Source organism: Phyllostomus discolor, chromosome 10, assembly GCF_004126475.2.
Source record: "Phyllostomus discolor isolate MPI-MPIP mPhyDis1 chromosome 10, mPhyDis1.pri.v3, whole genome shotgun sequence".
NCBI lineage: Eukaryota > Metazoa > Chordata > Mammalia > Chiroptera > Phyllostomidae > Phyllostomus > Phyllostomus discolor.
Window position 1 is genome coordinate 6,493,539 of NC_040912.2, and position 8,316 is coordinate 6,501,854.

An 8,316-nucleotide genomic window follows, 5' to 3' on the forward strand; every position below is an offset into this window, starting at 1 on the left:
AGTAGACTTTAATTTCTTCAAGTTAAAAAATAGTTTTAAGTGAAAGAAAATCATAGCAGATAAAAAATATCCTATGGAGTATCTAAAAATGGTTTCTGTGGATAATAAGCCAAAATGAGACCATGTAGCTAAAATGGAGATTTCTACAGAGATTTTGAAGAGACTGGAGAAATAATACATAAGTAGCAAGGAGCAAAGAAGATCATCTTTCATGTGAATCTGAGAAAAAGTACCAGTCTGTGCTGAGCTTTTTTCCCCTCCTTTAAACTTATTTACTTTGAGAGGTCCCCTGGCACCCCCACAAATGTGGGTGGTTTATAAGGAGAGCGCCTGAAAATTGTTCCTTCTTGAAGTGTTCCTCTATGCGCTGCAGTTTGGGGCGAGAGTGGATACGAAACAGTCACGTTCCCCAAAGAATGACTTTCGTGGACAAAATAAACTACATGCATGTTATAATTATATAAGATTCCAGTCCTATGTGGTATTGGCCACGTATCAAATCACAGAAGAAGATGTACAAGAGATAAGGATCAGGTACAACGCTGGAATTCCTGTGGTTGTTTCTCTGGGAAGATAAACCAACAAGTTAATTGAGGATGCTGCCTGTAGCCACCTGAGATTTCCAGCAGATGCCTGAAGAGACACTGCCCACCCCAGCCCTCCCTGGGATGATTCTGCAAGCTTCTGCAAACCCCCTGCTGGGTCTCCCCATGTGGGCCAGGTCTCTGTGCCAGACCCGTGCCTGTTACTGCACCATGAAAGGGGATGTAGATGATAATCAGAAAATCCTGTAGAAATGGAAGCTAGAAGTGGTGTTAGATAGAAACAAACAGGAAATGTGGTCAAATTCATGGGCTTTGGTATCAAGTGCTCTATTGGTTATTAACAAGGTGAACTTGGGTACATGACTTAATTTCTCTATAGCTCATTTCCCCTCTCTGTAAAATGAGTATTATCATTTAGTAACATTTACTGTTATTATACAGCAGGAATTGTGCTGGGCAACAGTAATAAAAATATGGTTAAGGCGTAATATCTAGCCTCAGGGAGCTCACAGTCTATGAGGGAGACAGACTCACAGAAACAATTATCACTTGGCACATGCGATAGATTTCACCTGGAAGCACTGAGCAACCAGCTAAGGATGGGGCAGCGTGAGTGTGAAAGTGGGGGTTTAGGGTTTACCTTCCAGGGATTCCAAGCACCCAGCACACTCCGCAGTTGTCATGGGCACCCTGCCAATGTTAAGTTGCTGTGCCTTCGTTCTGGACTGATCTCAGTTACAACTCTTGCAACAGAATGGAGCATTTTGCACTGGGCAACATGGAAGTTGTGAAACACAGCCCCCTTCAGGGAGATAACAGCCTGCATTCTTGAACAATGAGTATTAAGGAGACTCGGCTGGCTCAAGGAGCTGTCCCGTGACTCTCTGAAGCCTGGAATTTAACACGTCGCCTTACTCAGAGCTAGCTTGCTCTTTTAAAGACTCAACCTAGTTTCAAACCCTAGGGAGCCAGGACGAGTAACACACACAGAAACTAAGAAGGGGGAAGAAATGTGAAGTCAGCTGAGATTTTTCTCAAGAACTTTGGCCTTTTCACTGGACCAGTGATGCATCTAAAAACCGTTAGGCATGAATTTTGGACATATTTTTCAGTAAAAGATTAAAAGCACAAAATCTAGGAAGTGCAAAAGGCTTAGAAAGAGTGAGGGAGTGAATACGTCCCTAGTGCACAGTGTTTGCAGGACTGGACTTCGCTGTCATTTCCTCTCTCCTTCCCCTCGTCTGTCAAACCAACCCACAGTTCCGCTGGTTCCCGGTCCGACCTCGGCTTCTCAGCACAACTAATTAGGAAGGCGTTGCTAATGAAAAGAAGTTGTTGTAGTTCCTGGGGGTGAAGCAGAAGGGCCGGTGGGGACTGGCTGGAGGATGAGGCTGTCCTGAAGAAGGGCGCAGTGACACACGGGCGTTAGGAAGGCGGACTTGTGTGCCGGGTAGTGGGGGTCCATCTCCATCCTTAGCCCAGCTGGCCGGCTCCCTAATTGTGGCCGAACCGAGCATCTCCACGGGGCCTGAGGAGAAGCGGTGTCTGCGGCTTGCATGAACATACACTGTGGGGAAAATGTGAGGAGAAGTTGGGAAAGGCCGAGGAAAGGAGGAATCGCGTCATGTTACCCTTTGAGCCTTGCAGATCGTCCCGGCCCACCAGGGTGTGGACATACGGGCCCTCCCTTTCCTCCCCTGCTCTTGGCTGAGACTTGCTGGGTTGCGGAAGGGCCTGGGGCGTTTCCATGACACTACTGTGTCTTGTAGTCACTTTTTTGTGCTTACTTCTCCTGCTAAGCAGCATAACTTCTCGAAGGCACGCCCATCTTCCACTTCTCTGCGTCCTCTATAAGAGTGAACAGCGCAGGCATTACGGCACAGGTGCACGCGGAGTGTTTTTGCCGTTGAGCTAGCAATCCACGGGCCTCTGTGCACGTGATGTCCTCTGACTCGAAGCATGTACTGCATCGGATGAAACAGACCCCTACTGTTTTGGGGTGTGTCTCCCAACGGGTGCTTGCACTGGGGAGTTCATCTCAGCGGTAGTGTCCCCTACAGCCAAACCTGGTCTGCCCATGAGAGCCACCCCAGGGCTTGACGAGGGCGCGGGGACTCCCCTCACTCATGCACATCTCAATGCCTTAGTGAATGGAATGTCTTTGGGTCTCCTTGGGGAAGGGGATGGGGTGGGGATGCAGGTACACACGATGCAGCTAACATTCCTATCTGCCTGGGCCCTGGGGTTCCTTTACCTGCATGATCCTGGGAAAGCTCTGGCATCTTAGCTGTATTATGGATTAAATGTAGGCCCTGAGTCCTGGTTTCAGCCAATCAACCAATACATTCTGAGAGTCACCTTTAGCTTCATGAACTAACACGTGAAATCTGGCATCTCTAGTAAGTGTACTCATATCAATTCATTTGCCCCAATAGTGTCCTATTTCACCCTCCTCAGTCTAACAGTCTTAGAATATCCTTCCACACGTATTCCTCATTTCTGCTCATCTATGGGGTTGGCCAAAAAGTTCGTTTAGTTTTTCATGTACGATGGCACCAGTTAGTACTTAGTTGTCTTCAACATCATTTGAAACCATTTTGTTAGTGTGTATTGTGACAGCTGTCATATCAGTGTGCATTTTAAAAAATTATCAAAATTGGTGAGTTTTTATGCAGCTATTTTCATATTGAAGATGGAAGAAGATAAGCAACATTTTTGGCATATGATGCTTTATTATTTCAAGAAAGGTAAAAATGCACTGGAATGCAAAGAGGGATTTGTGCAGTGTATGGAGAAGGTGCTGTGACTGATTGAACATGTCAAAAGTGTTTTGTGAAGTCCTTGGTACTATTGAACATTTTGGCCAAACAGTTCTCTGCTGTGGATGCATTGGAAGATGTTTAGCTGCACCTCTGGCCTCTACCCACGAGAAGCCGACAGTGGGAGAGACAGCTGACATACTCAAAATATCCAAATCAATAAAGTTACTGGTGAAAATGAAAAATGTGTTTTCTTTTTAGTGGAAAAAAACCTAAATGGGCTTTTTGGCCAGCCCAATATATTAGCAAAGTCTGGCAATCATTTCGGTGTGTCAGCTATTTCTTCCCGGTCATAGGATGTGCTTGCCTCCTGTGCAGGCTGCGATTCAGCCTTCGTTGTGGGTCTGGTGGCAGCAGGGGTGGTTCTGGCAGGATTCGAGGACAACAAAGATCCCCTTTTAAGGAGCCCACAGGTGAGGTTATCACAGAGTTTTTAGACAAAGACAGGCTAGTCTTATCCCAGAGTTTTTAAGCAGAGGGCCAGCGACATTCACTAACAGAGGAGGCTCAGAGTCACTTGTCCTTTCAAGATTGTCACCTTCATCTGGGTCCAAGCAGATGTCCCCATTCCAATGTTCGGGGCCCGATTCTGTCCCATGCCGTACCCTAAGTGTCCTGTGGAAACGGGATGGGCCTGTGCATTCAACTGTTGCTATAATTCAGCAATCCTTAAATTGGAATTCCGTGCAAGAACCAGCGATTCTTTTATAGCTCTCAGGGAAGCATCTGGCCTTAGACTGTGACTGAAGCTGAGAGTCAAAAGACATGAGCTTGTCATTTCCCTTCTGTAAGTGGCAAGGTGTTCTCAGGAGCATCTGTCTCATACCAGTGCCCTTACAGACATCGTAACTGCTGCAGTGGTCAAGTGCACCAACCACTTGGGCAACCCCTTGCTTCGGTTGGCATGTCGTCACCACCAACCGCAGACGGCAGCTTCATTTACAGCAATGCCCGCATCTCGCACTGGGGGTGGCTCTCCTGTGGAGAGATCCTCATGGGGAGGAACTGAGGCTTCACACCGCCAACCAGCCCGACTTGCCAGCCGTATGGGTGAGCCGCCTTGCAAACAGAGCCTCCAGTCCCAGTCAAGCCTTCAGGTCACCGAATGCCACCTGTAGTCTCTACTGCAATGTCACGAGAGACTCAAACCAGAGCCATCAGCTAAGCTGCTCCCAGCATCCTGACCCACAGTTGACAGTGGTGGGGTGATTTGTTTCACAGCAAGAGACAACTGCTGTATCCACTTAGGTCAAAATTCTCTAAAGGGCTGGCCTCTGCCCCCCTTCTCTGGTCACCTAGAGAAATCAGTATAGTTATTTAGCTACAATTTTCTTCGAGCACCATGAACACATCACTAGACTGAATCATGAGAGAAAGAACAGACTTCTGCATTAGCCAAATGGTCACTCTAAGTGCTGACTAGACGTGTCGTTTCAGAAAAGCAGGAGATCCAACGGCTAAACCAGCGTATGGAGATTTCTATTATTATAGAAATTACAGAAAACCAGGTGCATCCGTATGAAGACTATTCTAGAGAAGTCACAGCGTGTCTAAATGTTCATTATGGCTACCATAATTGATGAGGGAGATACAAAATACTGTGTGCAAAGGCGTGTTGGTATTCTGAGGGATCGGGAAACTATTTCTGAGGCTGGTTGAAGGGTCTGGGGCCATTCAGTTTGGAGAAGACAGAGGGAGAAAGCACTTAGTAGTTACGCATTTGAAGGGCTGGCATGTGGAATGAGTCATATTTTGAGTTGATCAAGAGAAGAAAAGCGGCTTAATGAGAAATGACAGGAATGCAGATTCTAACCCACTTATAACAAGCACAGCTGTTTAACAACAGGCTGAGCTGTAGTGAAAACTAGGGCGCTCCCTCTCCTTGGAAGGGTTGAATCCAAAGTTGGCTGATCACCCTTCAGAGGTGCTAGGAGGGACGTTGGCACTCCTAGGTACGCTGATCCAGAGGGCCTCTGAGATGTTGTTCCTGGGAGCCTTTTCCTCCTGCATGTGTCTCCTTAGGCATGAATATCTTTAAACAAGGAGCTTCAGTGTAGTGGGACATGTGTGCATTATAGAGGAGTCAGAACTCCACTTAGAAGCTAGGCGTTGTGTGACCTGGGGCAAGACACTCAGCATTTCCAAGCTTCCCTGTCCTTATTACCTTTCAGGGCTGCCCTGAGGATTCATTCAGTGACACTCACTCAAACTTCCCATTTGCCACGTGATGCAAATGTGGTTTTCCTCCTTCCATTTTCCATGATATGGTTTGTAATCAGACATCTGGGACTAATTACGATTTTGAGATGCAATGTCGGAATGAGCTAATCTTCCTAGGCTTCGAGTGGAGGATTTCATTTGTTTGTCGACAATCAACTTGATTAATATTTGATTAGATGCTTTGTGGCACAGCATTTTTTTTTTTAGGAAAAGACAAGTTTGGTGTGAGTAGAAATAGAGGGAATCAGGAGCCAGATGGCCAACATCATCTTTGAAATTTGCAACTGCAAGATCATCACTTGAGTAGAGTCTTTCCTCCCAAGAGTTATCAAAAACAAAACCATAAACAAGACAAAAATCAAAACACCACGAACTAGATTATTCATCATCTACAAAGTAGTTCATCTTGCTGGAAGTTTATTCTAAACTTTGGTAAGAAAAATTCAGTATCCAGCACTTTATTTTCTTTAAACTATTAAAAGAAACTGAAATCTAACAGCATGAGTCAATATAGGCATTCCTATCTGTCCTTTCCACCCCAAAGATTAAAACAATCGGAAGTAAATAAACATGCCACAAATACTAGAAATCAATTTTTATTATTTACGAATATTTTTTAAAAAACTTGTTTTACTTTGTTAACAAAGAAAGCTACCCTAATGGCAGATGAACCTGAATTCCTGAACTAGCCACTAAGATTACATGTACTGAATAGTTAACACTGGTAAAGTAGATTTAGTCTTAGCAACCACAAGTGCTTTATTATCTATTGGCATCTTACTCTTTAGCATTCTCATTACCGGCTGTCCTTAGGTGACAAATGGTAACTGAGATGTGCAATCGAAATTTCCACTTGTTATCTGTGATGTGCAATGATTTAAATAGGCAGCTCAAGGCTCATAGCAGCCTCTGAGTAATTGCTCTCTTTAAAATTTTTTTTAAAATTATTTTTAGAGAGCAGGGAAGGCAGGGAGAAAGAAAAGGAGAGGAACATTGATGTGAGAAGGAAACATCGATTGGTTGCCTCTCGTACGCACCCTGATCAGGACCGAACCTGCAACCCAGGCATGTGCCCTGACTGGGAACTGAAGTGGCCACCTTCCACTTCGCAGGAGGTGCCCACCTGAGCCACACCGGTCACGGCAGTAGCTGCTGTCTTGCATTCCCTCAATGCCATGTATTTTTCCTACCCCAAGTTCCCAGTTAAATATTATCAGTATTCTGGGGATTTCTCTCTCTCTCTCTCTCTCCCTCTGTCTGTCTGTCTGTCTGTCTCTCTCTCTCTCTATATATAAATACTATATATAAATAAAATTTAACCAAAAATGGGATCATATTTATGTACTGTTTTTATCATTGCCAAGTTCAACAGCATCAGAAGCATTTTTAGGTACTTAATTCAAGTGGTTTTAAAGTAAAAAAAAACACTTTTCAGACCCCATATAATTTTTATATCTCTATATTTCAATCTCTTACATGTTCATTACATTTTTAAATATTTTTGTACACACGTATGAACTTTTGACATTTTAATATTAGTAATTATTTTAATATTAATAATCATTAATGTGTACCTGATTAATAATGTCCACTTCACCGTGGCCAGTGAGAGGACCCCATGTCCTTAAAGGATTCCTGGAAGTCTGAGTCACAACCATAAGTGACAAGATCTACAGATTTGGGTGGTTGTGGAGATTTCTTGGCTTTAACAGGAATTAGACAAAAAAAACTAGAGGTTACAGTTTGGGACTTGTATGGTGGCACGATGATGCCATAGAGGATCCAGCCTCTGGGTTGCTCTGACATTTTTGGAAGAGAGGTCTTCACTCTCCTGTTGGTTGCTTTATGACTGAACGACAGCCGCCGCACCTCCGTTCTTCCAGGATGAAAGGCAGGTGTAGGGCTAGGATGTGCACTGATCTGCGCGTCCATCTAAAAGCGTTCCCAGAAGCCCCAGGAGCAACGTCAACTTTCACCTAATTGGCTAGCATTGTGTCAAGTAGCTGCCCCGAGGCGTAAGGGAGCCTAGAAAAGTATTTAGTTAGAACAAAGGTTCCATTAGGATGACTAGACACTAGGCGGGAAAAGAACAGATTTCTGCTACAGAAAACCTGAGCAAGCTGCAAATGAAGGGGACTTCCCTTATTTTAGAGAGGGGATGTATGGCTGATACAGTGGTGGGTGTCCTCTCCCAAAGAACCAGGTGAAGGAGGAGAGGCGTGCGGGATCCTGCTGCATGAGCTGCTGAGACGAACTTCCCCGTGGTCCTAACACAGTGGTAGCTGACCTTCACTGACGCTCACAAAACCGAGAGGAAAAGGACCTGCTCCCCAAAGTCCGCTCTGTTGTCTGCTGCATCCTCCTCTAAGCGGAAGCCTGGAGCTGTGAAAATGCCCATCTAACAGACTTTAACTTACTGTACTCACTCCCATTTTGGTGCAGAAAACCGGGGAGAAGTCAGCTTGGGGCAGTGGACTTAACTTTTGCCTTCCCATGTCTAAGCCATAAAACAGAAAAATAGCACTTCCATCCCTATCCATCTACCACTGTGCTGCACCCACAGCAGGTGCTCGGGATACTCGTGTCAACCTTCGTGAAGACGAAAAGGAAATTGACGTGTATTTGGGAGATTGCCAGGTGGTTTCCACGCATCGCTCCTGGACTCATCAGCGCGCCTTTAAGCGGGCATCACCTTTTCCATCGAGAAGACTAAACTGAGGCTCAGAAAGGTG